The 22,477-nt window shown below is 50.7% G+C and overlaps 24 non-coding genes and 50 pseudogenes across 24 annotated transcripts; all 74 read left to right on the top strand.

Annotated features, from left to right (window-relative positions):
* Positions 1–53: 53 nt before the first annotated feature.
* Positions 54–170, top strand: LOC139836797 (5S ribosomal RNA). Its single transcript, XR_011753512.1, has one exon. It is a non-coding gene; the product is annotated as a 5S ribosomal RNA (ribosomal RNA).
* Positions 171–358: 188 nt separating this feature from the next.
* LOC139837096 (5S ribosomal RNA) lies at positions 359–473 on the top strand (annotated as a pseudogene).
* A 185-nt stretch (positions 474–658) lies between these two features.
* LOC139836856 (5S ribosomal RNA) lies at positions 659–773 on the top strand. The gene has a single exon (XR_011753573.1). It is a non-coding gene; the product is annotated as a 5S ribosomal RNA (ribosomal RNA).
* Positions 774–959: 186 nt separating this feature from the next.
* LOC139837190 (5S ribosomal RNA) lies at positions 960–1,077 on the top strand (annotated as a pseudogene).
* Positions 1,078–1,265: 188 nt separating this feature from the next.
* LOC139836849 (5S ribosomal RNA) lies at positions 1,266–1,385 on the top strand. The gene has a single exon (XR_011753565.1). It is a non-coding gene; the product is annotated as a 5S ribosomal RNA (ribosomal RNA).
* A 187-nt stretch (positions 1,386–1,572) lies between these two features.
* Positions 1,573–1,689, top strand: LOC139837108 (5S ribosomal RNA; annotated as a pseudogene).
* Positions 1,690–1,873: 184 nt separating this feature from the next.
* Positions 1,874–1,988, top strand: LOC139836965 (5S ribosomal RNA; annotated as a pseudogene).
* A 186-nt stretch (positions 1,989–2,174) lies between these two features.
* Positions 2,175–2,289, top strand: LOC139836911 (5S ribosomal RNA). The gene has a single exon (XR_011753633.1). It is a non-coding gene; the product is annotated as a 5S ribosomal RNA (ribosomal RNA).
* Positions 2,290–2,474: 185 nt separating this feature from the next.
* Positions 2,475–2,592, top strand: LOC139837119 (5S ribosomal RNA; annotated as a pseudogene).
* A 185-nt stretch (positions 2,593–2,777) lies between these two features.
* On the top strand, positions 2,778–2,896 carry LOC139837015 (5S ribosomal RNA; annotated as a pseudogene).
* Positions 2,897–3,081: 185 nt separating this feature from the next.
* Positions 3,082–3,196, top strand: LOC139837073 (5S ribosomal RNA; annotated as a pseudogene).
* Positions 3,197–3,382: 186 nt separating this feature from the next.
* LOC139836719 (5S ribosomal RNA) lies at positions 3,383–3,500 on the top strand. The gene has a single exon (XR_011753431.1). It is a non-coding gene; the product is annotated as a 5S ribosomal RNA (ribosomal RNA).
* A 187-nt stretch (positions 3,501–3,687) lies between these two features.
* LOC139837035 (5S ribosomal RNA) lies at positions 3,688–3,805 on the top strand (annotated as a pseudogene).
* Positions 3,806–3,991: 186 nt separating this feature from the next.
* Positions 3,992–4,109, top strand: LOC139836949 (5S ribosomal RNA). Its single transcript, XR_011753672.1, has one exon. It is a non-coding gene; the product is annotated as a 5S ribosomal RNA (ribosomal RNA).
* Positions 4,110–4,296: 187 nt separating this feature from the next.
* On the top strand, positions 4,297–4,413 carry LOC139836983 (5S ribosomal RNA; annotated as a pseudogene).
* Positions 4,414–4,600: 187 nt separating this feature from the next.
* On the top strand, positions 4,601–4,718 carry LOC139837097 (5S ribosomal RNA; annotated as a pseudogene).
* Positions 4,719–4,904: 186 nt separating this feature from the next.
* LOC139836895 (5S ribosomal RNA) lies at positions 4,905–5,022 on the top strand. The gene has a single exon (XR_011753616.1). It is a non-coding gene; the product is annotated as a 5S ribosomal RNA (ribosomal RNA).
* A 188-nt stretch (positions 5,023–5,210) lies between these two features.
* LOC139837004 (5S ribosomal RNA) lies at positions 5,211–5,329 on the top strand (annotated as a pseudogene).
* Positions 5,330–5,518: 189 nt separating this feature from the next.
* LOC139837061 (5S ribosomal RNA) lies at positions 5,519–5,634 on the top strand (annotated as a pseudogene).
* A 186-nt stretch (positions 5,635–5,820) lies between these two features.
* Positions 5,821–5,936, top strand: LOC139836987 (5S ribosomal RNA; annotated as a pseudogene).
* Positions 5,937–6,121: 185 nt separating this feature from the next.
* LOC139836894 (5S ribosomal RNA) lies at positions 6,122–6,240 on the top strand. The gene has a single exon (XR_011753615.1). It is a non-coding gene; the product is annotated as a 5S ribosomal RNA (ribosomal RNA).
* A 188-nt stretch (positions 6,241–6,428) lies between these two features.
* On the top strand, positions 6,429–6,548 carry LOC139836937 (5S ribosomal RNA). Its single transcript, XR_011753659.1, has one exon. It is a non-coding gene; the product is annotated as a 5S ribosomal RNA (ribosomal RNA).
* Positions 6,549–6,735: 187 nt separating this feature from the next.
* LOC139836740 (5S ribosomal RNA) lies at positions 6,736–6,855 on the top strand. Its single transcript, XR_011753452.1, has one exon. It is a non-coding gene; the product is annotated as a 5S ribosomal RNA (ribosomal RNA).
* Positions 6,856–7,043: 188 nt separating this feature from the next.
* On the top strand, positions 7,044–7,160 carry LOC139837109 (5S ribosomal RNA; annotated as a pseudogene).
* A 186-nt stretch (positions 7,161–7,346) lies between these two features.
* Positions 7,347–7,464, top strand: LOC139836995 (5S ribosomal RNA; annotated as a pseudogene).
* Positions 7,465–7,652: 188 nt separating this feature from the next.
* Positions 7,653–7,771, top strand: LOC139836232 (5S ribosomal RNA). The gene has a single exon (XR_011752930.1). It is a non-coding gene; the product is annotated as a 5S ribosomal RNA (ribosomal RNA).
* Positions 7,772–7,956: 185 nt separating this feature from the next.
* On the top strand, positions 7,957–8,074 carry LOC139837120 (5S ribosomal RNA; annotated as a pseudogene).
* Positions 8,075–8,260: 186 nt separating this feature from the next.
* LOC139836903 (5S ribosomal RNA) lies at positions 8,261–8,377 on the top strand. Its single transcript, XR_011753625.1, has one exon. It is a non-coding gene; the product is annotated as a 5S ribosomal RNA (ribosomal RNA).
* A 187-nt stretch (positions 8,378–8,564) lies between these two features.
* On the top strand, positions 8,565–8,682 carry LOC139837036 (5S ribosomal RNA; annotated as a pseudogene).
* Positions 8,683–8,868: 186 nt separating this feature from the next.
* On the top strand, positions 8,869–8,986 carry LOC139837216 (5S ribosomal RNA; annotated as a pseudogene).
* A 188-nt stretch (positions 8,987–9,174) lies between these two features.
* LOC139836959 (5S ribosomal RNA) lies at positions 9,175–9,291 on the top strand. The gene has a single exon (XR_011753683.1). It is a non-coding gene; the product is annotated as a 5S ribosomal RNA (ribosomal RNA).
* A 185-nt stretch (positions 9,292–9,476) lies between these two features.
* Positions 9,477–9,595, top strand: LOC139837052 (5S ribosomal RNA; annotated as a pseudogene).
* Positions 9,596–9,780: 185 nt separating this feature from the next.
* On the top strand, positions 9,781–9,896 carry LOC139837062 (5S ribosomal RNA; annotated as a pseudogene).
* Positions 9,897–10,082: 186 nt separating this feature from the next.
* Positions 10,083–10,201, top strand: LOC139836905 (5S ribosomal RNA). The gene has a single exon (XR_011753627.1). It is a non-coding gene; the product is annotated as a 5S ribosomal RNA (ribosomal RNA).
* Positions 10,202–10,388: 187 nt separating this feature from the next.
* Positions 10,389–10,506, top strand: LOC139837191 (5S ribosomal RNA; annotated as a pseudogene).
* A 188-nt stretch (positions 10,507–10,694) lies between these two features.
* On the top strand, positions 10,695–10,811 carry LOC139837152 (5S ribosomal RNA; annotated as a pseudogene).
* Positions 10,812–10,995: 184 nt separating this feature from the next.
* LOC139837084 (5S ribosomal RNA) lies at positions 10,996–11,111 on the top strand (annotated as a pseudogene).
* A 187-nt stretch (positions 11,112–11,298) lies between these two features.
* LOC139837028 (5S ribosomal RNA) lies at positions 11,299–11,416 on the top strand (annotated as a pseudogene).
* A 185-nt stretch (positions 11,417–11,601) lies between these two features.
* Positions 11,602–11,717, top strand: LOC139836918 (5S ribosomal RNA). Its single transcript, XR_011753640.1, has one exon. It is a non-coding gene; the product is annotated as a 5S ribosomal RNA (ribosomal RNA).
* A 186-nt stretch (positions 11,718–11,903) lies between these two features.
* On the top strand, positions 11,904–12,019 carry LOC139837063 (5S ribosomal RNA; annotated as a pseudogene).
* A 186-nt stretch (positions 12,020–12,205) lies between these two features.
* Positions 12,206–12,321, top strand: LOC139837003 (5S ribosomal RNA; annotated as a pseudogene).
* A 184-nt stretch (positions 12,322–12,505) lies between these two features.
* On the top strand, positions 12,506–12,623 carry LOC139837121 (5S ribosomal RNA; annotated as a pseudogene).
* A 185-nt stretch (positions 12,624–12,808) lies between these two features.
* LOC139836972 (5S ribosomal RNA) lies at positions 12,809–12,925 on the top strand (annotated as a pseudogene).
* A 187-nt stretch (positions 12,926–13,112) lies between these two features.
* On the top strand, positions 13,113–13,229 carry LOC139836955 (5S ribosomal RNA). Its single transcript, XR_011753677.1, has one exon. It is a non-coding gene; the product is annotated as a 5S ribosomal RNA (ribosomal RNA).
* A 188-nt stretch (positions 13,230–13,417) lies between these two features.
* On the top strand, positions 13,418–13,534 carry LOC139836915 (5S ribosomal RNA). The gene has a single exon (XR_011753637.1). It is a non-coding gene; the product is annotated as a 5S ribosomal RNA (ribosomal RNA).
* Positions 13,535–13,720: 186 nt separating this feature from the next.
* Positions 13,721–13,837, top strand: LOC139837131 (5S ribosomal RNA; annotated as a pseudogene).
* Positions 13,838–14,021: 184 nt separating this feature from the next.
* On the top strand, positions 14,022–14,138 carry LOC139837110 (5S ribosomal RNA; annotated as a pseudogene).
* Positions 14,139–14,324: 186 nt separating this feature from the next.
* LOC139837122 (5S ribosomal RNA) lies at positions 14,325–14,442 on the top strand (annotated as a pseudogene).
* A 187-nt stretch (positions 14,443–14,629) lies between these two features.
* On the top strand, positions 14,630–14,747 carry LOC139837037 (5S ribosomal RNA; annotated as a pseudogene).
* Positions 14,748–14,932: 185 nt separating this feature from the next.
* On the top strand, positions 14,933–15,049 carry LOC139836973 (5S ribosomal RNA; annotated as a pseudogene).
* Positions 15,050–15,234: 185 nt separating this feature from the next.
* LOC139836848 (5S ribosomal RNA) lies at positions 15,235–15,354 on the top strand. The gene has a single exon (XR_011753564.1). It is a non-coding gene; the product is annotated as a 5S ribosomal RNA (ribosomal RNA).
* A 184-nt stretch (positions 15,355–15,538) lies between these two features.
* On the top strand, positions 15,539–15,656 carry LOC139836896 (5S ribosomal RNA). Its single transcript, XR_011753617.1, has one exon. It is a non-coding gene; the product is annotated as a 5S ribosomal RNA (ribosomal RNA).
* A 186-nt stretch (positions 15,657–15,842) lies between these two features.
* LOC139837017 (5S ribosomal RNA) lies at positions 15,843–15,961 on the top strand (annotated as a pseudogene).
* Positions 15,962–16,146: 185 nt separating this feature from the next.
* LOC139837123 (5S ribosomal RNA) lies at positions 16,147–16,264 on the top strand (annotated as a pseudogene).
* A 187-nt stretch (positions 16,265–16,451) lies between these two features.
* On the top strand, positions 16,452–16,567 carry LOC139837104 (5S ribosomal RNA; annotated as a pseudogene).
* Positions 16,568–16,753: 186 nt separating this feature from the next.
* LOC139837070 (5S ribosomal RNA) lies at positions 16,754–16,870 on the top strand (annotated as a pseudogene).
* A 186-nt stretch (positions 16,871–17,056) lies between these two features.
* Positions 17,057–17,173, top strand: LOC139836992 (5S ribosomal RNA; annotated as a pseudogene).
* A 185-nt stretch (positions 17,174–17,358) lies between these two features.
* Positions 17,359–17,476, top strand: LOC139837009 (5S ribosomal RNA; annotated as a pseudogene).
* A 186-nt stretch (positions 17,477–17,662) lies between these two features.
* LOC139837132 (5S ribosomal RNA) lies at positions 17,663–17,779 on the top strand (annotated as a pseudogene).
* A 187-nt stretch (positions 17,780–17,966) lies between these two features.
* LOC139836898 (5S ribosomal RNA) lies at positions 17,967–18,084 on the top strand. Its single transcript, XR_011753619.1, has one exon. It is a non-coding gene; the product is annotated as a 5S ribosomal RNA (ribosomal RNA).
* A 187-nt stretch (positions 18,085–18,271) lies between these two features.
* LOC139836943 (5S ribosomal RNA) lies at positions 18,272–18,387 on the top strand. Its single transcript, XR_011753666.1, has one exon. It is a non-coding gene; the product is annotated as a 5S ribosomal RNA (ribosomal RNA).
* Positions 18,388–18,573: 186 nt separating this feature from the next.
* LOC139836924 (5S ribosomal RNA) lies at positions 18,574–18,692 on the top strand. Its single transcript, XR_011753646.1, has one exon. It is a non-coding gene; the product is annotated as a 5S ribosomal RNA (ribosomal RNA).
* Positions 18,693–18,877: 185 nt separating this feature from the next.
* Positions 18,878–18,994, top strand: LOC139837111 (5S ribosomal RNA; annotated as a pseudogene).
* A 185-nt stretch (positions 18,995–19,179) lies between these two features.
* Positions 19,180–19,296, top strand: LOC139837112 (5S ribosomal RNA; annotated as a pseudogene).
* Positions 19,297–19,481: 185 nt separating this feature from the next.
* Positions 19,482–19,599, top strand: LOC139836997 (5S ribosomal RNA; annotated as a pseudogene).
* Positions 19,600–19,785: 186 nt separating this feature from the next.
* LOC139837038 (5S ribosomal RNA) lies at positions 19,786–19,903 on the top strand (annotated as a pseudogene).
* Positions 19,904–20,088: 185 nt separating this feature from the next.
* Positions 20,089–20,206, top strand: LOC139837124 (5S ribosomal RNA; annotated as a pseudogene).
* Positions 20,207–20,393: 187 nt separating this feature from the next.
* Positions 20,394–20,511, top strand: LOC139836998 (5S ribosomal RNA; annotated as a pseudogene).
* A 186-nt stretch (positions 20,512–20,697) lies between these two features.
* Positions 20,698–20,813, top strand: LOC139836919 (5S ribosomal RNA). The gene has a single exon (XR_011753641.1). It is a non-coding gene; the product is annotated as a 5S ribosomal RNA (ribosomal RNA).
* Positions 20,814–20,997: 184 nt separating this feature from the next.
* Positions 20,998–21,115, top strand: LOC139837057 (5S ribosomal RNA; annotated as a pseudogene).
* Positions 21,116–21,301: 186 nt separating this feature from the next.
* On the top strand, positions 21,302–21,418 carry LOC139836832 (5S ribosomal RNA). Its single transcript, XR_011753548.1, has one exon. It is a non-coding gene; the product is annotated as a 5S ribosomal RNA (ribosomal RNA).
* A 188-nt stretch (positions 21,419–21,606) lies between these two features.
* On the top strand, positions 21,607–21,725 carry LOC139837018 (5S ribosomal RNA; annotated as a pseudogene).
* A 186-nt stretch (positions 21,726–21,911) lies between these two features.
* LOC139837040 (5S ribosomal RNA) lies at positions 21,912–22,029 on the top strand (annotated as a pseudogene).
* Positions 22,030–22,214: 185 nt separating this feature from the next.
* LOC139837022 (5S ribosomal RNA) lies at positions 22,215–22,334 on the top strand (annotated as a pseudogene).
* Positions 22,335–22,477: the final 143 nt, after the last annotated feature.

The following is a 22,477-nucleotide window of genomic DNA, read 5'->3' on the forward strand; positions in this document are numbered from 1 at the left end:
AGATAAAGAGCTGGGAGGAGCAAGCATAAGGGAAAATGAGTGCATAACATGTCGGATGCGATCATACCAGCACTAAAGCACCGGATCCCATCGTAACTCCGGTTAAGCGTGCTTGGGCGAGAGTAGTACTAGGATGGGTGACCTCCTGGGAAGTCCTCGTGTTGCATCCCTCCTTTTTTGCGTCACGCAGCGACATTCATGGTGAAGTTAGGACGATATTTTTTTGCGGGCACTCGTGCTCGGCTATTGGTGATGGGAAACGGTGGTGCGGATGAAAAAGAGGATGGACATGGTACAAAATAGAGCAGACAAAGAGCGGGAGGAGCAAGCATAAGGGAAAATGAGTGCATAACATGTCGGATGCGATCATACCAGACTAAAGCACCGGATCCCATCGTAACTCCGGTTAAGCGTGCTTGGGCGAGAGTAGTACTAGGATGGGTGACCTCCGGGAAGTCCTCGTGTTGCATCCTCCTTTTGCGTCACGCGGCGACATTCATGGTGAAGTTAGGACGATATTTTTTTGCGGGTGCTCGTGCTCGGCTATTGGTGATGGGAAACGGTGGTGCGGATGAAAAAGAGGATGGACATGGTACAAAATAGAGCAGACAAAGAACGGGAGGAGCAAGCATAAGGGAAAATGAGTGCATATCATGTCGGATGCGATCATACCAGCACTAAAGCACCGGATCCCATCGAACTCCGGTTAAGCGTGCTTGGGCGAGAGTAGTACTAGGATGGGTGACCTCCTGGAAGTCCTCGTGTTGCATCCCTCCTTTTTGCGCCACGCGGCGACATTCATGGTGAAGTTAGGACGATATTTTTTTGCGGCACTCCTTCTCGGCTATTGGTGATGGGAAAAGGTGGTGCGGTTGAAAAAGTGGATTGAAATGGTACAAAATAGAGCAGATAAAGAGCGGGAGGAGCAAGCATAAGGGAAAATGAGTGCATAACATGTCGGATGCGATCATACCAAAGACTAAAGCACCGGATCCCATCGTAACTCCGGTTAAGCGTGCTTGGGCGAGAGTAGTACTAGGATGGGTGACCTCCCTGGAAGTCCTCGTGTTTGATCCCCCCTTTTTTGCGTCACGCGGCGACATTCATGGTGAAGTTAGGACGATATTTTTTTGCGGGTTCTCGTGCTCGGCTATTGGTGATGGGAAACGGTGGTGCGGATGAAAAAGAGGATGGACATGGTACAAAATAGAGCAGACAAAGAGCGGGAGGAGCAAGCATAAGGGAAAATGAGTGCATAACATGTCGGATGCGATCATACCAAAGCACTAAAGCACCGGATCCCATCGTAACTCCGAAGTTAAGCGTGCTTGGGCGAGAGTAGTACTAGGATGGGTGACCTCCGGGAAGTCCTCGTGTTGCATCCCTCCTTTTTGCGCCACGCGGCGACATTCATGGTGAAGTTAGGACGATATTTTTTTGCGGGCACTCGTGCTCGGCTATTGGTGATGGGAAACGGTGGTGCGGATGAAAAAGAGGATGGACATGGTACAAAATAGAGCAGACAAAGAGCGGGAGGAGCAAGCATAAGGGAAAATGAGTGCATAACATGTCGGATGCGATCATACCAAAGACTAAAGCACCGGATCCCATCGTAACTCCGGTTAAGCGTGCTTGGGCGAGAGTAGTACTAGGATGGGTGACCTCCGGGAAGTCCTCGTGTTGCATCCCTCCTTTTGCGTCACGCGGCGACATTCATGGTGAAGTTAGGACGATATTTTTTTGCGGCACTCGTGCTCGGCTATTGGTGATGGGAAACGGTGGTGCGGATGAAACAGAGGATGGACATGGTACAAAATAGAGCAGATAAAGAGCGGAGGAGCAAGCATAAGGGAAAATGAGTGCATAACATGTCGGATGCGATCATACCAGCACTAAAGCACCGGATCCCATCGTAACTCCGGTTAAGCGTGCTTGGGCGAGAGTAGTACTAGGATGGGTGACCTCCTGAAGTCCTCGTGTTGCATCCCTCCTTTTGCGTGACGCGGCGACATTCATGGTGAAGTTAGGACGATATTTTTTTGCGGGCACTCGTGCTCGGCTATTGGTGATGGGAAACGGTGGTGCGGATGAAAAAGAGGATGGACATGGTACAAAATAGAGCAGATAAAGAGCGGGAGGAGCAAGCATAAGGGAAAATGAGTGCATAGCATGTCGGATGCGATCATACCAGCACTAAATCACCGGATCCCATCGAACTCCGGTTAAGCGTGCTTGGGCGAGAGTAGTACTAGGATGGGTGACCTCCGGGAAGTCCTCGTGTTGCATCCTCCTTTTGCGCCACGCGGCGACATTCATGGTGAAGTTAGGACGATATTTTTTTGCGGGCACTCGTGCTCGGCTATTGGTGATGGGAAACGGTGGTGCTGATGAAAAAGAGGATGGACATGGTACAAAATAGAGCAGATAAAGAGCGGGAGGAGCAAGCATAAGGGAAAATGAGTGCATAACATGTCGGATGCGATCATACCAAAGACTAAAGCACCGGATCCCATCGTAACTCCGGGTTAAGCGTGCTTGGGCGAGAGTAGTACTAGGATGGGTGACCTCCGGGAAGTCCTCGTGTTGCATCCCTCCTTTTGCGCCACGCGGCGACATTCATGGTGAAGTTAGGACGATATTTTTTTGCGGCACTCGTGCTCGGCTATTGGTGATGGGAAACGGTGGTGCGGATGAAAAAGAGGATGGACATGGTACAAAATAGAGCAGACAAAGAGCGGGAGGAGCAAGCATAAGGGAAAATGAGTGCATAGCATGTCGGATGCGATCATACCAAAGCACTAAAGCACCGGATCCCATCGTAACTCCGGGTTAAGCGTGCTTGGGCGAGAGTAGTACTAGGATGGGTGACCTCCGGGAAGTCCTCGTGTTGCATCCCTCCTTTTGCGCCACGCGGCGACATTGATGGTGTCGTTAGCACGAGATTTATTTGCGGCACTCGTGCTCGGCTATTGGTGATGGGAAACGGTGGTGCGGATGAAAAAGAGGATGGACATGGTACAAAATAGAGCAGAAAAAGAGCGGGAGGAGCAAGCATAAGGGAAAATGAGTGCATAACATGTCGGATGCGATCATACCAGACTAAAGCACCGGATCCCATCGAACTCCGGGTTAAGCGTGCTTGGGCGAGAGTAGTACTAGGATGGGTGACCTCCGGGAAGTCCTCGTGTTGCATCCCTCCTTTTTGCGCCACGCGGCGACATTCATGGTGAAGTTAGGACGATATTTTTTTGCGGCACTCGTGCTCGGCTATTGGTGATGGGAAACGGTGGTGCGGATGAAAAAGAGGATGGACATGGTACAAAATAGAGCAGATAAAGAGCGGGAGGAGCAAGCATAAGGGAAAATGAGTGCATAACATGTCGGATGCGATCATACCAGCACTAAAGCACCGGATCCCATCGTAACTCCGAAGTTAAGCGTGCTTGGGCGAGAGTAGTACTAGGATGGGTGACCTCCGGGAAGTCCTCGTGTTGCATCCCTCCTTTTTTGCGCCACGCGGCGACATTCATGGTGAAGTTAGGACGATATTTTTTTGCGGCACTCGTGCTCGGCTATTGGTGATGGGAAACGGTGGTGCGGATGAAAAAGAGGATGGACATGGTACAAAATAGAGCAGATAAAGAGCGGGAGGAGCAAGCATAAGGGAAAATGAGTGCATAACATGTCGGATGCGATCATACCAAAGACTAAAGCACCGGATCCCATCGTAACTCCGGTTAAGCGTGCTTGGGCGAGAGTAGTACTAGGATGGGTGACCTCCCGGGAAGTCCTCGTGTTGCATCCCTCCTTTTGCGCCACGCGGCGACATTCATGGTGAAGTTAGGACGATATTTTTTTGCGGGCACTCGTGCTCGGCTATTGGTGATGGGAAACGGTGGTGCGGATGAAAAAGAGGATGGACATGGTACAAAATAGAGCAGAAAAAGAGCGGGAGGAGCAAGCATAAGGGAAAATGAGTGCATAACATGTCGGATGCGATCATACCAAGACTAAAGCACCGGATCCCATCGTAACTCCGGGTTAAGCGTGCTTGGGCGAGAGTAGTACTAGGATGGGTGACCTCCCGGGAAGTCCTCGTGTTGCATCCCTCCTTTTTGCGCCACGCGGCGACATTCATGGTGAAGTTAGGACGATATTTTTTTGCAGGCACTCGTGCTCGGCTATTGGTGATGGGAAACGGTGGTGCGGATGAAAAAGAGGATGGACATGGTACAAAATAGAGCAGAAAAAGAGCGGGAGGAGCAAGCATAAGGGAAAATGAGTGCATAACATGTCGGATGCGATCATACCAAGCACTAAAGCACCGGATCCCATCGTAACTCCGGTTAAGCGTGCTTGGGCGAGAGTAGTACTAGGATGGGTGACCTCCGGGAAGTCCTCGTGTTGCATCCCTCCTTTTTGCGCCACGCGGCGACATTCATGGTGAAGTTAGGACGATATTTTTTTGCGGGCACTCGTGCTCGGCTATTGGTGATGGGAAACGGTGGTGCGGATGAAAAAGAGGATGGACATGGTACAAAATAGAGCAGATAAAGAGCGGGAGGAGCAAGCATAAGGGAAAATGAGTGCATAACATGTCGGATGAGATCATACCAAAGCACTAAAGCACCGGATCCCATCGTAACTCCGGTTAAGCGTGCTTGGGCGAGAGTAGTACTAGGATGGGTGACCTCCGGGAAGTCCTCGTGTTGCATCCCTCCTTTTGCGCCACGCGGCGACATTCATGGTGAAGTTAGGACGATATTTTTTTGCAGGCACTCGTGCTCGGCTATTGGTGATGGGAAACGGTGGTGCGGATGAAAAAGAGGATGGACATGGTACAAAATAGAGCAGATAAAGAGCGGGAGGAGCAAGCATAAGGGAAAATGAGTGCATAACATGTCGGATGCGATCATACCAAGCACTAAAGCACCGGATCCCATCGTAACTCCGGTTAAGCGTGCTTGGGCGAGAGTAGTACTAGGATGGGTGACCTCCCGGGAAGTCCTCGTGTTGCATCCCTCCTTTTTTGCGCCACGCGGCGACATTCATGGTGAAGTTAGGACGATATTTTTTTGCGGGCACTCGTGCTCGGCTATTGGTGATGGGAAACGGTGGTGCGGATGAAAAAGAGGATGGACATGGTACAAAATAGAGTAGATAAAGAGCGGGAGGAGCAAGCATAAGGGAAAATGAGTGCATAACATGTCGGATGAGATCATACCAAAGCACTAAAGCACCGGATCCCATCGTAACTCCGGTTAAGCGTGCTTGGGCGAGAGTAGTACTAGGATGGGTGACCTCCCGGGAAGTCCTCGTGTTGCATCCCTCCTTTTTTGCGCCACGCGGCGACATTCATGGTGAAGTTAGGACGATATTTTTTTATGCGGCACTCGTGCTCGGCTATTGGTGATGGGAAACGGTGGTGCGGATGAAAAAGAGGATGGACATGGTACAAAATAGAGCAGACAAAGAGCGGGAGGAGCAAGCATAAGGGAAAATGAGTGCATAACATGTCGGATGCGATCATACCAAGACTAAAGCACCGGATCCCATCGTAACTCCGGTTAAGCGTGCTTGGGCGAGAGTAGTACTAGGATGGGTGACCTCCGGGAAGTCCTCGTGTTGCATCCCTCCTTTTGCGCCACGCGGCGACATTCATGGTGAAGTTAGGACGATATTTTTTTGCGGGCACTCGTGCTCGGCTATTGGTGATGGGAAACGGTGGTGCGGATGAAAAAGAGGATGGACATGGTACAAAATAGAGCAGATAAAGAGCGGGAGGAGCAAGCATAAGGGAAAATGAGTGCATAACATGTCGGAAGCGATCATACCAAGCACTAAAGCACCGGATCCCATCGAACTCCGGTTAAGCGTGCTTGGGCGAGAGTAGTACTAGGATGGGTGACCTCCGGGAAGTCCTCGTGTTGCATCCTCCTTTTTGCGCCACGCGGCGACATTCATGGTGAAGTTAGGACGATATTTTTTTGCGGGACTCGTGCTCGGCTATTGGTGATGGGAAACGGTGGTGCGGATGAAAAAGAGGATGGACATGGTACAAAATAGAGCAGATAAAGAGCGGGAGGAGCAAGCATAAGGGAAAATGAGTGCATAACATGTCGGATGCGATCATACCAAAGCACTAAAGCACCGGATCCCATCGTAACTCCGGTTAAGCGTGCTTGGGCGAGAGTAGTACTAGGATGGGTGACCTCCTGGGAAGTCCTCGTGTTGCATCCCTCCTTTTTTGCGCCACGCGGCGACATTCATGGTGAAGTTAGGACGATATTTTTTTGCGGGCACTCGCGCTCGGCTATTGGTGATGGGAAACGGTGGTGCGGATGAAAAAGAGGATGGACATGGTACAAAATAGAGCAGATAAAGAGCGGGAGGAGCAAGCATAAGGGAAAATGAGTGCATAACATGTCGGAAGCGATCATACCAAAGACTAAAGCACCGGATCCCATCGTAACTCCGATGTTAAGCGTGCTTGGGCGAGAGTAGTACTAGGATGGGTGACCTCCTGGGAAGTCCTCGTGTTGCATTCCTCCTTTTTTGCGTCACGCGGCGACATTCATGGTGAAGTTAGGACGATATTTTTTTGCGGGACTCGTGCTCGGCTATTGGTGATGGGAAACGGTGGTGCGGATGAAGAAGAGGATGGACATGGTACAAAATAGAGCACACAAAGAGCGGGAGGAGCAAGCATAAGGGAAAATGAGTGCATAACATGTCGGATGCGATCATACCAAAGACTAAAGCACCGGATCCCATCAGAACTCCGAAGTTAAGAGTGCTTGGGCGAGAGTAGTACTATGATGGGTGACCTCCTGGGAAGTCCTCGTGTAGCATCCCTCCTTTTTTGCGTCACGCGGCGACATTCATGGTGAAGTTAGGACGATATTTTTTTGCGGGCACTCGTGCTCGGCTATTGGTGATGGGAAACGGTGGTGCGGATGAAAAAGAGGATGGACATGGTACAAAATAGAGCAGATAAAGAGCTGGAGGAGCAAGCATAACGGAAAATGAGTGCATAACATGTCGGATGCGATCATACCAAAGACTAAAGCACCGGATCCCATCGTAACTCCGGTTAAGCGTGCTTGGGCGAGAGTAGTACTAGGATGGGTGACCTCCGGGAAGTCCTCGTGTTGCATCCCTCCTTTTTGCGCCACGCGGCGACATTCATGGTGAAGTTAGGACGATATTTTTTTGCGGCACTCGTGCTCGGCTATTGGTGATGGGAAACGGTGGTGCGGATGAAAAAGAGGATGGACATGGTACAAAATAGAGCAGATAAAGAGCGGGAGGAGCAAGCATAAGGGAAAATGAGTGCATAACCTGTCGGATGCGATCATACCAAAGACTAAAGCACCGGATCCCATCGTAACTCCGGTTAAGCGTGCTTGGGCGAGAGTAGTACTAGGATGGGTGACCTCCTGGGAAGTCCTCGTGTTGCATCCCTCCTTTTTTGCGTCACGCGGCGACATTCATGGTGAAGTTAGGACGATATTTTTTTGCGGGCACTCGTGGTCGGCTATTGGTGATGGGAAACAGTGGTGCGGATGAAAAAGAGGATGGACATGGTACAAAATAGAGCAGATAAAGAGCAGGAGGAGCAAGCATAAGGAAAAATGAGTGCATAACATGTCGGATGCGATCATACCAGCACTAAAGCACCGGATCCCATCCGAACTCCGAAGTTAAGCTTGCTTGGGCGAGAGTAGTACTAGGATGGGTGACCTCCTGGGAAGTCCTCGTGTTGCATCCTCCTTTTGCGCCACGCGGCGACATTCATGGTGAAGTTAGGACGATATTTTTTTGCGGGCACTCGTGCTCGGCTATTGGTGATGGGAAACGGTGGTGCGGATGAAAAAGAGGATGGACGTGGTACAAAATAGAGCAGATAAAGAGCGGGAGGAGCAAGCATAAGGGAAAATGAGTGCATAACATGTCGGATGCGATCATACCAAAGACTAAAGCACCGGATCCCATCGTAACTCCGGGTTAAGCGTGCTTGGGCGAGAGTAGTACTAGGATGGGTGACCTCCGGGAAGTCCTCGTGTTGCATCCCTCCTTTTGCGCCACGCGGCGACATTCATGGTGAAGTTAGGACGATATTTTTTTGCGGGCACTCGTGCTCGGCTATTGGTGATGGGAAACGGTGGTGCGGATGAAAAAGAGGATGGACATGGTACAAAATAGAGCAGACAAAGAGCGGGAGGAGCAAGCATAAGGGAAAATGAGTGCATAACATGTCGGATGCGATCATACCATCACAAAAGCACCGGATCCCATCGTAACTCCGGTTAAGCGTGCTTGGGCGAGAGTAGTACTAGGATGGGTGACCTCCTGGGAAGTCCTCGTGTTGCATCCCTCCTTTTTTGCGTCACGCGGCGACATTCATGGTGAAGTTAGGACGATATTTTTTTGCGGGCACTCGTGCTCGGCTATTGGTGATGGGAAACGGTGGTGCGGATGAAAAGAGGATGGACATGGTACAAAATAGAGCAGATAAAGAGCGGGAGGAGCAAGCATAAGGGAAAATGAGTGCATAACATGTCGGATGCGATCATACCAAAGACTAAAGCACCGGATCCCATCGTAACTCCGGTTAAGCGTGCTTGGGCGAGAGTAGTACTAGGATGGGTGACCTCCCGGGAAGTCCTCGTGTTGCATCCCTCCTTTTGCGCCACGCGGCGACATTCATGGTGAAGTTAGGACGATATTTTTTTGCGGGCACTCGTGCTCGGCTATTGGTGATGGGAAACGGTGGTGCGGATGAAAAAGAGGATGGACATGGTACAAAATAGAGCAGACAAAGAGCGGGAGGAGCAAGCATAAGGGAAAATGAGTGCATAACATGTCGGATGCGATCATACCAAAGACTAAAGCACCGGATCCCATCGTAACTCCGGTTAAGCGCGCATGGGCGAGAGTAGTACTAGGATGGGTGACCCCCGGGGAAGTCCTCGTGTTGGTTCACTCCATTTCGGCGACCCGCGGAGACACTCTTGGTGAAGTTAGGACGATATTTTTTTGCGGGCACTCGTGCTCGGCTATTGGTGATGGGAAACGGTGGTGCGGATGAAAAAGAGGATGGACATGGTACAAAATAGAGCAGATAAAGAGCAGGAGGAGCAAGCATAAGGGAAAATGAGTGCATAACATGTCGGATGCGATCATACCAAAGCACTAAAGCACCGGATCCCATCGAACTCCGGTTAAGCGTGCTTGGGCGAGAGTAGTACTAGGATGGGTGACCTCCGGGAAGTCCTCGTGTTGCATCCCTCCTTTTGCGCCACGCGGCGACATTCATGGTGAAGTTAGGACGATATTTTTTTGCGGCACTCGTGCTCGGCTATTGGTGATGGGAAACGGTGGTGCGGATGAAAAAGAGGATGGACATGGTACAAAATAGAGCAGATAAAGAGCGGGAGGAGCAAGCATAAGGGAAAATGAGTGCATAACATGTCGGATGCGATCATACCAAAGACTAAAGCACCGGATCCCATCGTAACTCCGGGTTAAGCGTGCTTGGGCGAGAGTAGTACTAGGATGGGTGACCTCCCGGGAAGTCCTCGTGTTGCATCCCTCCTTTTGCGCCACGCGGCGACATTCATGGTGAAGTTAGGACGATATTTATTTCCGGCACGCGTTCGCCGCTATTTGGGAAGGGAAACGGTGGTGCGGTTGAAAAAGAGGATTGACCAGGTACAAAAAAGATCAGAACAAGATCGGGAGGAGCAACCCTAAGGGAAAATGAGTGCATAACATGTCGGATGCGATCATACCAAGACTAAAGCACCGGATCCCATCGTAACTCCGGTTAAGCGTGCTTGGGCGAGAGTAGTACTAGGATGGGTGACCTCCGGGAAGTCCTCGTGTTGCATCCCTCCTTTTGCGCCACGCGGCGACATTCATGGTGAAGTTAGGACGATATTTTTTTGCGGGCACTCGTGCTCGGCTATTGGTGATGGGAAACGGTGGTGCGGATGAAAAAGAGGATGGACATGGTACAAAATAGAGCAGATAAAGAGCGGGAGGAGCAAGCATAAGGGAAAATGAGTGCATAACATGTCGGATGCGATCATACCAAAGCACTAAAGCACCGGATCCCATCGTAACTCCGGTTAAGCGTGCTTGGGCGAGAGTAGTACTAGGATGGGTGACCTCCTGGGAAGTCCTCGTGTTGCATCCTCCTTTTTGCGTCACGGCGGCGACATTCATGGTGAAGTTAGGACGATATTTTTTTGCGGGCACTCGTGCTCGGCTATTGGTGATGGGAAACGGTGGTGCGGATGAAAAAGAGGATGGACATGGTACAAAATAGAGCAGACAAAGAGCGGGAGGAGCAAGCATAAGGGAAAATGAGTGCATAACATGTCGGATGCGATCATACCAAAGACTAAAGCACCGGATCCCATCGTAACTCCGGTTAAGCGTGCTGGGGCGCGAGTAGTACTAGCCTGGGTCACCCCCTGGGAAGTCCCCGTGTTGCATACGCCCTACATTGCGGCAGGCGGCGACATTCATGGTGAAGTTAGGACGATATTTTTTTGCGGGCACTCGTGCTCGGCTATTGGTGATGGGAAACGGTGGTGCGGATGAAAAAGAGGATGGACATGGTACAAAATAGAGCAGAAAAAGTGCGGGAGGAGCAAGAATAAGGGAAAAAGACTGCATAACATGTCGGATGCGATGATACCAAAGACTAAAGCACCGGATCCCATCGTAACTCCGGTTAAGCGTGCTTGGGCGAGAGTAGTACTAGGATGGGTGACCTCCGGGAAGTCCTCGTGTTGCATCCTCCTTTTGCGTCACGCGGCGACATTCATGGTGAAGTTAGGACGATATTTTTTTGTGGTACTCGTGCTCGGCTATTGGTGATGGGAAACGGTGGTGCGGATGAAAAAGAGGATGGACATGGTACAAAATAGAGCAGACAAAGAGCGGGAGGAGCAAGCATAAGGGAAAATGAGTGCATAACATGTCGGATGCGATCATACCAAAGACTAAAGCACCGGATCCCATCGAACTCCGGTTAAGCGTGCTTGGGCGAGAGTAGTACTAGGATGGGTGACCTCCGGGAAGTCCTCGTGTTGCATCCCTCCTTTTTGCGCCCCGCGGCGACATTCATGGTGAAGTTAGGACGATATTTTTTTGCGGGCACTCGTGCTCGGCTATTGGTGATGGGAAACGGTGGTGCGGATGAAAAAGAGGATGGACATGGTACAAAATAGAGCAGACAAAGAGCGGGAGGAGCAAGCATAAGGGAAAATGAGTGCATAACATGTCGGATGCGATCATACCAAAGCACTAAAGCACCGGATCCCATCGTAACTCCGGTTAAGCGTGCTTGGGCGAGAGTAGTACTAGGATGGGTGACCTCCGGGAAGTCCTCGTGTTGCATCCTCCTTTTGCGCCACGCGGCGACATTCATGGTGAAGTTAGGACGATATTTTTTTGCGGGCACTCGTGCTCGGCTATTGGTGATGGGAAACGGTGGTGCGGATGAAAAAGAGGATGGACATGGTACAAAATAGAGCAGATAAAGAGCGGGAGGAGCAAGCATAAGGGAAAATGAGTGCATAACATGTCGGATGCGATCATACCAGCACTAAAGCACCGGATCCCATCGTAACTCCGGTTAAGCGTGCTTGGGCGAGAGTAGTACTAGGATGGGTGACCTCCGGGAAGTCCTCGTGTTGCATCCTCCTTTTTTGCGCCACGCGGCGACATTCATGGTGAAGTTAGGACGATATTTTTTTGCGACACACGTGCACGGCTATTGGTGATGGGAAACGGTGGTTCAGATGAAAAAGAGGAAGGACAAGGTACAAAATAGGTCAGAAAAATAGCGGGAGGAACAAGCATAAGGGAAAATGAGTGCATAACATGTCGGATGCGATCATACCAAGACTAAAGCACCGGATCCCATCGTAACTCCGGTTAAGCGTGCTTGGGCGAGAGTAGTACTAGGATGGGTGACCTCCGGGAAGTCCTCGTGTTGCATCCCTCCTTTTGCGCCACGCGGCGACATTCATGGTGAAGTTAGGACGATATTTTTTTGCGGGCACTCGTGCTCGGCTATTGGTGATGGGAAACGGTGGTGCGGATGAAAAAGAGGATGGACATGGTACAAAATAGAGCAGACAAAGAGCGGGAGGAGCAAGCATAAGGGAAAATGAGTGCATAACATGTCGGATGCGATCATACCAGACTAAAGCACCGGATCCCATCGTAACTCCGGTTAAGCGTGCTTGGGCGAGAGTAGTACTAGGATGGGTGACCTCCCGGGAAGTCCTCGTGTTGCATCCTCCTTTTGCGCCACGCGGCGACATTCATGGTGAAGTTAGGACGATATTTTTTTGCGGCACTCGTGCTCGGCTATTGGTGATGGGAAACGGTGGTGCGGATGAAAAAGAGGATGGACATGGTACAAAATAGAGCAGATAAAGAGCGGGAGGAGCAAGCATAAGGGAAAATGAGTGCATAACATGTCGGATGCGATCATACCAAAGACTAAAGCACCGGATCCCATCGTAACTCCGGGTTAAGCGTGCTTGGGCGAGAGTAGTACTAGGATGGGTGACCTCCGGGAAGTCCTCGTGTTGCATCCCTCCTTTTGCGCCACGCGGCGACATTCATGGTGAAGTTAGGACGATATTTTTTTGCGGCACTCGTGCTCGGCTATTGGTGATGGGAAACGGTGGTGCGGATGAAAAAGAGGATGGACATGGTACAAAATAGAGCAGATAAAGAGCGGGAGGAGCAAGCATAAGGGAAAATGAGTGCATAACATGTCGGATGCGATCATACCAAAGACTAAAGCACCGGATCCCATCGAACTCCGGTTAAGCGTGCTTGGGCGAGAGTAGTACTAGGATGGGTGACCTCCCGGGAAGTCCTCGTGTTGCATCCCTCCTTTTTGCGCCACGCGGCGACATTCATGGTGAAGTTAGGACGATATTTTTTTGCGGGCACTCGTGCTCGGCTATTGGTGATGGGAAACAGTGGTGCGGATGAAAAAGAGGATGGACATGGTACAAAATAGAGCAGATAAAGAGCGGGAGGAGCAAGCATAAGGGAAAATGAGTGCATAACATGTCGGATGCGATCATACCAAGACTAAAGCACCGGATCCCATCGTAACTCCGGTTAAGCGTGCTTGGGCGAGAGTAGTACTAGGATGGGTGACCTCCCGGGAACTCCTCGTGTTGCATCCCTCCTTTTGTGCGTCACGCGGCGACATTCTTTGTGTCGTTTGCACGTTATTTTTTTGCGGTCACTCGTGCTCTGCTATTGGTGATGGGAAACGGTGGTGCGGATGAAAAAGAGGATGGACATGGTACAAAATAGAGCAGATAAAGAGCAGGAGGAGCAAGCATAAGGGAAAATGAGTGCATAACATGTCGGATGCGATCATACCAGCACTAAAGCACCGGATCCCATCGTAACTCCGGGTTAAGCGTGCTTGGGCGAGAGTAGTACTAGGATGGGTGACCTCCGGGAAGTCCTCGTGTTGCATCCCTCCTTTTGCGCCACGCGGCGACATTCATGGTGTAGTTAGGACGATATGTTTTTGCTGGCACTCGTGCTCGGCTATTGGTGATGGGAAACGGTGGTGCGGATGAAAAAGAGGATGGACATGGTACAAAATAGAGCAGACAACGAGCGGGAGGAGCAAGCATAAGGGAAAATGAGTGCATAACATGTCGGATGCGATCATACCAAAGACTAAAGCACCGGATCCCATCGTAACTCCGGTTAAGCGTGCTTGGGCGAGAGTAGTACTAGGATGGGTGACCTCCGGGAAGTCCTCGTGTTGCATCCTCCTTTTGCGCCACGCGGCGACATTCATGGTGAAGTTAGGACGATATTTTTTTGCGGCACTCGTGCTCGGCTATTGGTGATGGGAAACGGTGGTGAGGATGAAAAAGAGGATGGACATGGTACAAAATAGAGCAGATAAAGAGCGGGAGGAGCAAGCATAAGGGAAAATGAGTGCATAACATGTCGGATGCGATCATACCAAAGACTAAAGCACCGGATCCCATCGTAACTCCGGTTAAGCGTGCTTGGGCGAGAGTAGTACTAGGATGGGTGACCTCCGGGAAGTCCTCGTGTTGCATCCCTCCTTTTGCGTCACGCGGCGACATTCATGGTGAAGTTAGGACGATATTTTTTTGCGGGCACTCGTGCTCGGCTATTGGTGATGGGAAACGGTGGTGCGGATGAAGAAGAGGATGGACATGGTACAAAATAGAGCAGACAAAGAGCGGGAGGAGCAAGCATAAGGGAAAATGAGTGCATAACATGTCGGATGCGATCATACCAAAGACTAAAGCACCGGATCCCATCGTAACTCCGGGTTAAGCGTGCTTGGGCGAGAGTAGTACTAGGATGGGTGACCTCCGGGAAGTCCTCGTGTTGCATCCCTCCTTTTTTGCGTCACGCGGCGACATTCATGGTGAAGTTAGGACGATATTTTTTTGCGGGACTCGTGCTCGGCTATTGGTGATGGGAAACGGTGGTGCGGATGAAGAAGAGGATGGACTTGGTACAAAATAGAGCAGAAAAAGAGCGGGAGGAGCAAGCATAAGGGAAAATGAGTGCATAACATGTCGGATGCGATCATACCAAAGACTAAAGCACCGGATCCCATCGTAACTCCGGTTAAGCGTGCTTGGGCGAGAGTAGTACTAGGATGGGTGACCTCCCGGGAAGTCCTCGTGTTGCATCCCTCCTTTTGCGCCACGCGGCGACATTCATGGTGAAGTTAGGACGATATTTTTTTGCGGCACTCGTGCTCGGCTATTGGTGATGGGAAACGGTGGTGCGGATGAAAAAGAGGATGGACATGGTACAAAATAGAGCAGATAAAGAGCGGGAGGAGCAAGCATAAGGGAAAATGAGTGCATAACATGTCGGATGCGATCATACCAAAGACTAAAGCACCGGATCCCATCGAACTCCGGTTAAGCGTGCTTGGGCGAGAGTAGTACTAGGATGGGTGACCTCCCGGGAAGTCCTCGTGTTGCATCCCTCCTTTTGCGTCACGCGGCGACATTCATGGTGAAGTTAGGACGATATTTTTTTGCGGCACTCGTGCTCGGCTATTGGTGATGGGAAACGGTGGTGCGGATGAAAAAGAGGATGGACATGGTACAAAATAGAGCAGACAAAGAGCGGGAGGAGCAAGCATAAGGGAAAATGAGTGCATAACATGTCGGATGCGATCATACCAAAGACTAAAGCACCGGATCCCATCGTAACTCCGAAGTTAAGCGTGCTTGGGCGAGAGTAGTACTAGGATGGGTGACCTCCTGGGAAGTCCTCGTGTTGCATCCTCCTTTTGCGCCACGCGGCGACATTCATGGTGAAGTTAGGACGATATTTTTTTGCGGCACTCGTGCTCGGCTATTGGTGATGGGAAACGGTGGTGCGGATGAAAAAGAGGATGGACATGGTACAAAATAGAGCAGATAAAGAGCGGGAGGAGCAAGCATAAGGGAAAATGAGTGCATAACATGTCGGATGCGATCATACCAAGCACTAAAGCACCGGATCCCATCGTAACTCCGGTTAAGCGTGCTTGGGCGAGAGTAGTACTAGGATGGGTGACCTCCCGGGAAGTCCTCGTGTTGCATCCCTCCTTTTTGCGCCACGCGGCGACATTCATGGTGAAGTTAGGACGATATTTTTTTGCGGCACTCGTGCTCGGCTATTGGTGATGGGAAACGGTGGTGCGGATGAAAAAGAGGATGGACATGGTACAAAATAGAGCAGATAAAGAGCGGGAGGAGCAAGCATAAGGGAAAATGAGTGCATAACATGTCGGATGCGATCATACCAAAGCACTAAAGCACCGGATCCCATCGTAACTCCGGGTTAAGCGTGCTTGGGCGAGAGTAGTACTAGGATGGGTGACCTCCGGGAAGTCCTCGTGTTGCATCCCTCCTTTTGCGCCACGCGGCGACATTCATGGTGAAGTTAGGACGATATTTTTTTGCGGCACTCGTGCTCGGCTATTGGTGATGGGAAACGGTGGTGCGGATGAAAAAGAGGATGGACATGGTACAAAATAGAGCAGATAAAGAGCGGGAGGAGCAAGCATAAGGGAAAATGAGTGCATAACATGTCGGATGCGATCATACCAAAGACTAAAGCACCGGATCCCATCGTAACTCCGGGTTAAGCGTGCTTGGGCGAGAGTAGTACTAGGATGGGTGACCTCCGGGAAGTCCTCGTGTTGCATCCCTCCTTTTTTGCGCCACGCGGCGACATTCATGGTGAAGTTAGGACGATATTTTTTTGGGGCACTCGTGCTCGGCTATTGGTGATGGGAAACGGTGGTGCGGATGAAAAAGAGGATGGACATGGTACAAAATAGAGCAGACAAAGAGCGGGAGGAGCAAGCATAAGGGAAAATGAGTGCATAACATGTCGGATGCGATCAAACCAAAACAAAAGCACCGGATCCCATCGTAACTCCGGTTAAGCGTGCTTGGGCGAGAGTAGTACTAGGATGGGTGACCTCCGGGAAGTCCTCGTGTTGCATCCCTCCTTTTGCGTCACGCGGCGACATTCATGGTGAAGTTAGGACGATATTTTTTTGCGAGCACTCGTGCTCGGCTATTGGTGATGGGAAACGGTGGTGCGGATGAAAAAGAGGATGGACATGGTACAAAATAGAGCAGACAAAGAGCGGGAGGAGCAAGCATAAGGGAAAATGAGTGCATAACATGTCGGATGCGATCATACCAAGACTAAAGCACCGGATCCCATCGTAACTCCGGGTTAAGCGTGCTTGGGCGAGAGTAGTACTAGGATGGGTGACCTCCGGGAAGTCCTCGTGTTGCATCCCTCCTTTTGCGCCACGCGGCGACATTCATGGTGAAGTTAGGACGATATTTTTTTGCGTGCACTCGTGCTCGGCTATTGGTGATGGGAAACGGTGGTGCGGATGAAAAAGAGGATGGACATGGTACAAAATAGAGCAGACAAAGAGCGGGAGGAGCAAGCATAAGGGAAAATGAGTGCATAACATGTCGGATGCGATCATACCAAGCACTAAAGCACCGGATCCCATCGTAACTCCGGTTAAGCGTGCTTGGGCGAGAGTAGTACTAGGATGGGTGACCTCCGGGAAGTCCTCGTGTTGCATCCTCCTTTTGCGCCACGCGGCGACATTCATGGTGAAGTTAGGACGATATTTTTTTGCGGGCACTCGTGCTCGGCTATTGGTGATGGGAAACGGTGGTGCGGATGAAAAAGAGGATGGACATGGTACAAAATAGAGCAGATAAAGAGCGGGAGGAGCAAGCATAAGGGAAAATGAGTGCATAACATGTCGGATGCGATCATACCAAAGCACTAAAGCACCGGATCCCATCGTAACTCCGGTTAAGCGTGCTTGGGCGAGAGTAGTACTAGGATGGGTGACCTCCGGGAAGTCCTCGTGTTGCATCCCTCCTTTTTGCGCCACGCGGCGACATTCATGGTGAAGTTAGGACGATATTTTTTTGCGGCACTCGTGCTCGGCTATTGGTGATGGGAAACGGTGGTGCGGATGAAAAAGAGGATGGACATGGTACAAAATAGAGCAGATAAAGAGCGGGAGGAGCAAGCATAAGGGAAAATGAGTGCATAACATGTCGGATGCGATCATACCAAAGACTAAAGCACCGGATCCCATCGTAACTCCGGTTAAGCGTGCTTGGGCGAGAGTAGTACTAGGATGGGTGACCTCCGGGAAGTCCTCGTGTTGCATCCTCCTTTTTTGCGCCACGCGGCGACATTCATGGTGAAGTTAGGACGATATTTTTTTGCGGGCACTCGTGCTCGGCTATTGGTGATGGGAAACGGTGGTGCGGATGAAAAAGAGGATGGACATGGTACAAAATAGAGCAGATAAAGAGCGGGAGGAGCAAGCATAAGGGAAAATGAGTGCATAACATGTCGGATGCGATCATACCAAGCACTAAAGCACCGGATCCCATCGTAACTCCGGTTAAGCGTGCTTGGGCGAGAGTAGTACTAGGATGGGTGACCTCCCGGGAAGTCCTCGTGTTGCATCCCTCCTTTTTTGCGCCACGCGGCGACATTCATGGTGAAGTTAGGACGATATTTTTTTGCGGCACTCGTGCTCGGCTATTGGTGATGGGAAACGGTGGTGCGGATGAAAAAGAGGATGGACATGGTACAAAATAGAGCAGACAAAGAGCGGGAGGAGCAAGCATAAGGGAAAATGAGTGCATAACATGTCGGATGCGATCATACCAGCACTAAACCACCGGATCCCATCGTAACTCCGGTTAAGCGTGCTTGGGCGAGAGTAGTACTAGGATGGGTGACCTCCGGGAAGTCCTCGTGTTGCATCCCTCCTTTTGCGCCACGCGGCGACATTCATGGTGAAGTTAGGACGATATTTTTTTGCGGGCACTCGTGCTCGGCTATTGGTGATGGGAAACGGTGGTGCGGATGAAAAAGAGGATGGACATGGTACAAAATAGAGCAGATAAAGAGCGGGAGGAGCAAGCATAAGGGAAAATGAGTGCATAACATGTCGGATGCGATCATACCAAAGCACTAAAGCACCGGATCCCATCGTAACTCCGGTTAAGCGTGCTTGGGCGAGAGTAGTACTAGGATGGGTGACCTCCCGGGAAGTCCTCGTGTTGCATCCCTCCTTTTGCGCCACGCGGCGACATTCATGGTGAAGTTAGGACGATATTTTTTTGCGGCACTCGTGCTCGGCTATTGGTGATGGGAAACGGTGGTGCGGATGAAAAAGAGGATGGACATGGTACAAAATAGAGCAGACAAAGAGCGGGAGGAGCAAGCATAAGGGAAAATGAGTGCATAACATGTCGGATGCGATCATACCAAAGACTAAAGCACCGGATCCCATCGTAACTCCGGTTAAGCGTGCTTGGGCGAGAGTAGTACTAGGATGGGTGACCTCCGGGAAGTCCTCGTGTTGCATCCCTCCTTTTGCGCCACGCGGCGACATTCATGGTGAAGTTAGGACGATATTTTTTTGCGGCACTCGTGCTCGGCTATTGGTGATGGGAAACGGTGGTGCGGATGAAAAAGAGGATGGACATGGTACAAAATAGAGCAGATAAAGAGCGGGAGGAGCAAGCATAAGGGAAAATGAGTGCATAACATGTCGGATGCGATCATACCAAAGACTAAAGCACCGGATCCCATCGTAACTCCGGTTAAGCGTGCTTGGGCGAGAGTAGTACTAGGATGGGTGACCTCCGGGAAGTCCTCGTGTTGCATCCCTCCTTTTGCGCCACGCGGCGACATTCATGGTGAAGTTAGGACGATATTTTTTTGCGGCACTCGTGCTCGGCTATTGGTGATGGGAAACGGTGGTGCGGATGAAAAAGAGGATGGACATGGTACAAAATAGAGCAGATAAAGAGCGGGAGGAGCAAGCATAAGGGAAAATGAGTGCATAACATGTCGGATGCGATCATACCAAAGACTAAAGCACCGGATCCCATCGTAACTCCGGTTAAGCGTGCTTGGGCGAGAGTAGTACTAGGATGGGTGACCTCCTGGGAAGTCCTCGTGTTGCATCCCTCCTTTTTGCGCCACGCGGCGACATTCATGGTGAAGTTAGGACGATATTTTTTTGCGGCACTCGTGCTCGGCTATTGGTGATGGGAAACGGTGGTGCGGATGAAAAAGAGGATGGACATGGTACAAAATAGAGCAGATAAAGAGCGGGAGGAGCAAGCATAAGGGAAAATGAGTGCATAACATGTCGGATGCGATCATACCAAAGACTAAAGCACCGGATCCCATCGTAACTCCGGTTAAGCGTGCTTGGGCGAGAGTAGTACTAGGATGGGTGACCTCCCGGGAAGTCCTCGTGTTGCATCCCTCCTTTTGCGCCACGCGGCGACATTCATGGTGAAGTTAGGACGATATTTTTTTGCGGCACTCGTGCTCGGCTATTGGTGATGGGAAACGGTGGTGCGGATGAAAAAGAGGATGGACATGGTACAAAATAGAGCAGATAAAGAGCGGGAGGAGCAAGCATAAGGGAAAATGAGTGCATAACATGTCGGATGCGATCATACCAAAGACTAAAGCACCGGATCCCATCGTAACTCCGGGTTAAGCGTGCTTGGGCGAGAGTAGTACTAGGATGGGTGACCTCCGGGAAGTCCTCGTGTTGCATCCCTCCTTTTGCGCCACGCGGCGACATTCATGGTGAAGTTAGGACGATATTTTTTTATGCGGCACTCGTGCTCGGCTATTGGTGATGGGAAACGGTGGTGCGGATGAAAAAGAGGATGGACATGGTACAAAATAGAGCAGATAAAGAGCGGGAGGAGCAAGCATAAGGGAAAATGAGTGCATAACATGTCGGATGCGATCATACCAAAGACTAAAGCACCGGATCCCATCGTAACTCCGGTTAAGCGTGCTTGGGCGAGAGTAGTACTAGGATGGGTGACCTCCTGGGAAGTCCTCGTGTTGCATCCCTCCTTTTGCGCCACGCGGCGACATTCATGGTGAAGTTAGGACGATATTTTTTTGCGGGCACTCGTGCTCGGCTATTGGTTATGGGAAACGGTGGTGCGGATGAAAAAGAGGATGGACATGGTACAAAATAGAGCAGATAAAGAGCGGGAGGAGCAAGCATAAGGGAAAATGAGTGCATAACATGTCGGATGCGATCATACCAGCACTAAAGCACCGGATCCCATCGTAACTCCGGTTAAGCGTGCTTGGGCGAGAGTAGTACTAGGATGGGTGACCTCCGGGAAGTCCTCGTGTTGCATCCTCCTTTTGCGCCACGCGGCGACATTCATGGTGAAGTTAGGACGATATTTTTTTGCGGCACTCGTGCTCGGCTATTGGTGATGGGAAACGGTGGTGCGGATGAAAAAGAGGATGGACATGGTACAAAATAGAGCAGATAAAGAGCGGGAGGAGCAAGCATAAGGAAAAATGAGTGCATAACATGTCGGATGCGATCATACCAAAGACTAAAGCACCGGATCCCATCGTAACTCCGGTTAAGCGTGCTTGGGCGAGAGTAGTACTAGGATGGGTGACCTCCCGGGAAGTCCTCGTGTTGCATCCTCCTTTTTTGCGCCACGCGGCGACATTCATGGTGAAGTTAGGACGATATTTTTTTGCGGCACTCGTGCTCGGCTATTGGTGATGGGAAACGGTGGTGCGGATGAAAAAGAGGATGGACATGGTACAAAATAGAGCAGATAAAGAGCGGGAGGAGCAAGCATAAGGGAAAATGAGTGCATAACATGTCGGATGCGATCATACCAGCACTAAAGCACCGGATCCCATCGTAACTCCGGTTAAGCGTGCTTGGGCGAGAGTAGTACTAGGATGGGTGACCTCCCGGGAAGTCCTCGTGTTGCATCCCTCCTTTTTTGCGCCACGCGGCGACATTCATGGTGAAGTTAGGACGATATTTTTTTGCGGGCACTCGTGCTCGGCTATTGGTGATGGGAAACGGTGGTGCGGATGAAAAAGAGGATGGACATGGTACAAAATAGAGCAGATAAAGAGCGGGAGGAGCAAGCATAAGGCAAAATGAGTGCATAACATGTCGGATGCGATCATACCAAAGCACTAAAGCACCGGATCCCATCGTAACTCCGGGTTAAGCGTGCTTGGGCGAGAGTAGTACTAGGATGGGTGACCTCCGGGAAGTCCTCGTGTTGCATCCCTCCTTTTGCGCCACGCGGCGACATTCATGGTGAAGTTAGGACGATATTTTTTTGCGGGCACTCGTGCTCGGCTATTGGTGATGGGAAACGGTGGTGCGGATGAAAAAGAGGATGGACATGGTACAAAATAGAGCAGATAAAGAGCGGGAGGAGCAAGCATAAGGGAAAATGAGTGCATAACATGTCGGATGCGATCATACCAAAGACTAAAGCACCGGATCCCATCGTAACTCCGGTTAAGCGTGCTTGGGCGAGAGTAGTACTAGGATGGGTGACCTCCCGGGAAGTCCTCGTGTTGCATCCCTCCTTTTGCGCCACGCGGCGACATTCATGGTGAAGTTAGGACGATATTTTTTTGCGGCACTCCTTCTCGGCGATTGGTGATGGGAAACGGTGGTGCGGAAGAAAAATAGGAAGGCCATGGTACACAATATAGCCGACAAAGAGCGGGAGGAGCAAGCATAAGGGAAAATGAGTGCATAACATGTCGGATGCGATCATACCAAAGCACTAAAGCACCGGATCCCATCGTAACTCCGGTTAAGCGTGCTTGGGCGAGAGTAGTACTAGGATGGGTGACCTCCTCGGGAAGTCCTCGTGTTGCATCCCTCCTTTTGCGCCACGCGGCGACATTCATGGTGAAGTTAGGACGATATTTTTTTGCGGGCACTCGTGCTCGGCTATTGGTGATGGGAAACGGTGGTGCGGATGAAAAAGAGGATGGACATGGTACAAAATAGAGCAGACAAAGA

The sequence above is a fragment of the Lolium perenne genome, chromosome 2 (assembly GCF_019359855.2).
Source record: "Lolium perenne isolate Kyuss_39 chromosome 2, Kyuss_2.0, whole genome shotgun sequence".
Taxonomy (NCBI): domain Eukaryota; kingdom Viridiplantae; phylum Streptophyta; class Magnoliopsida; order Poales; family Poaceae; genus Lolium; species Lolium perenne.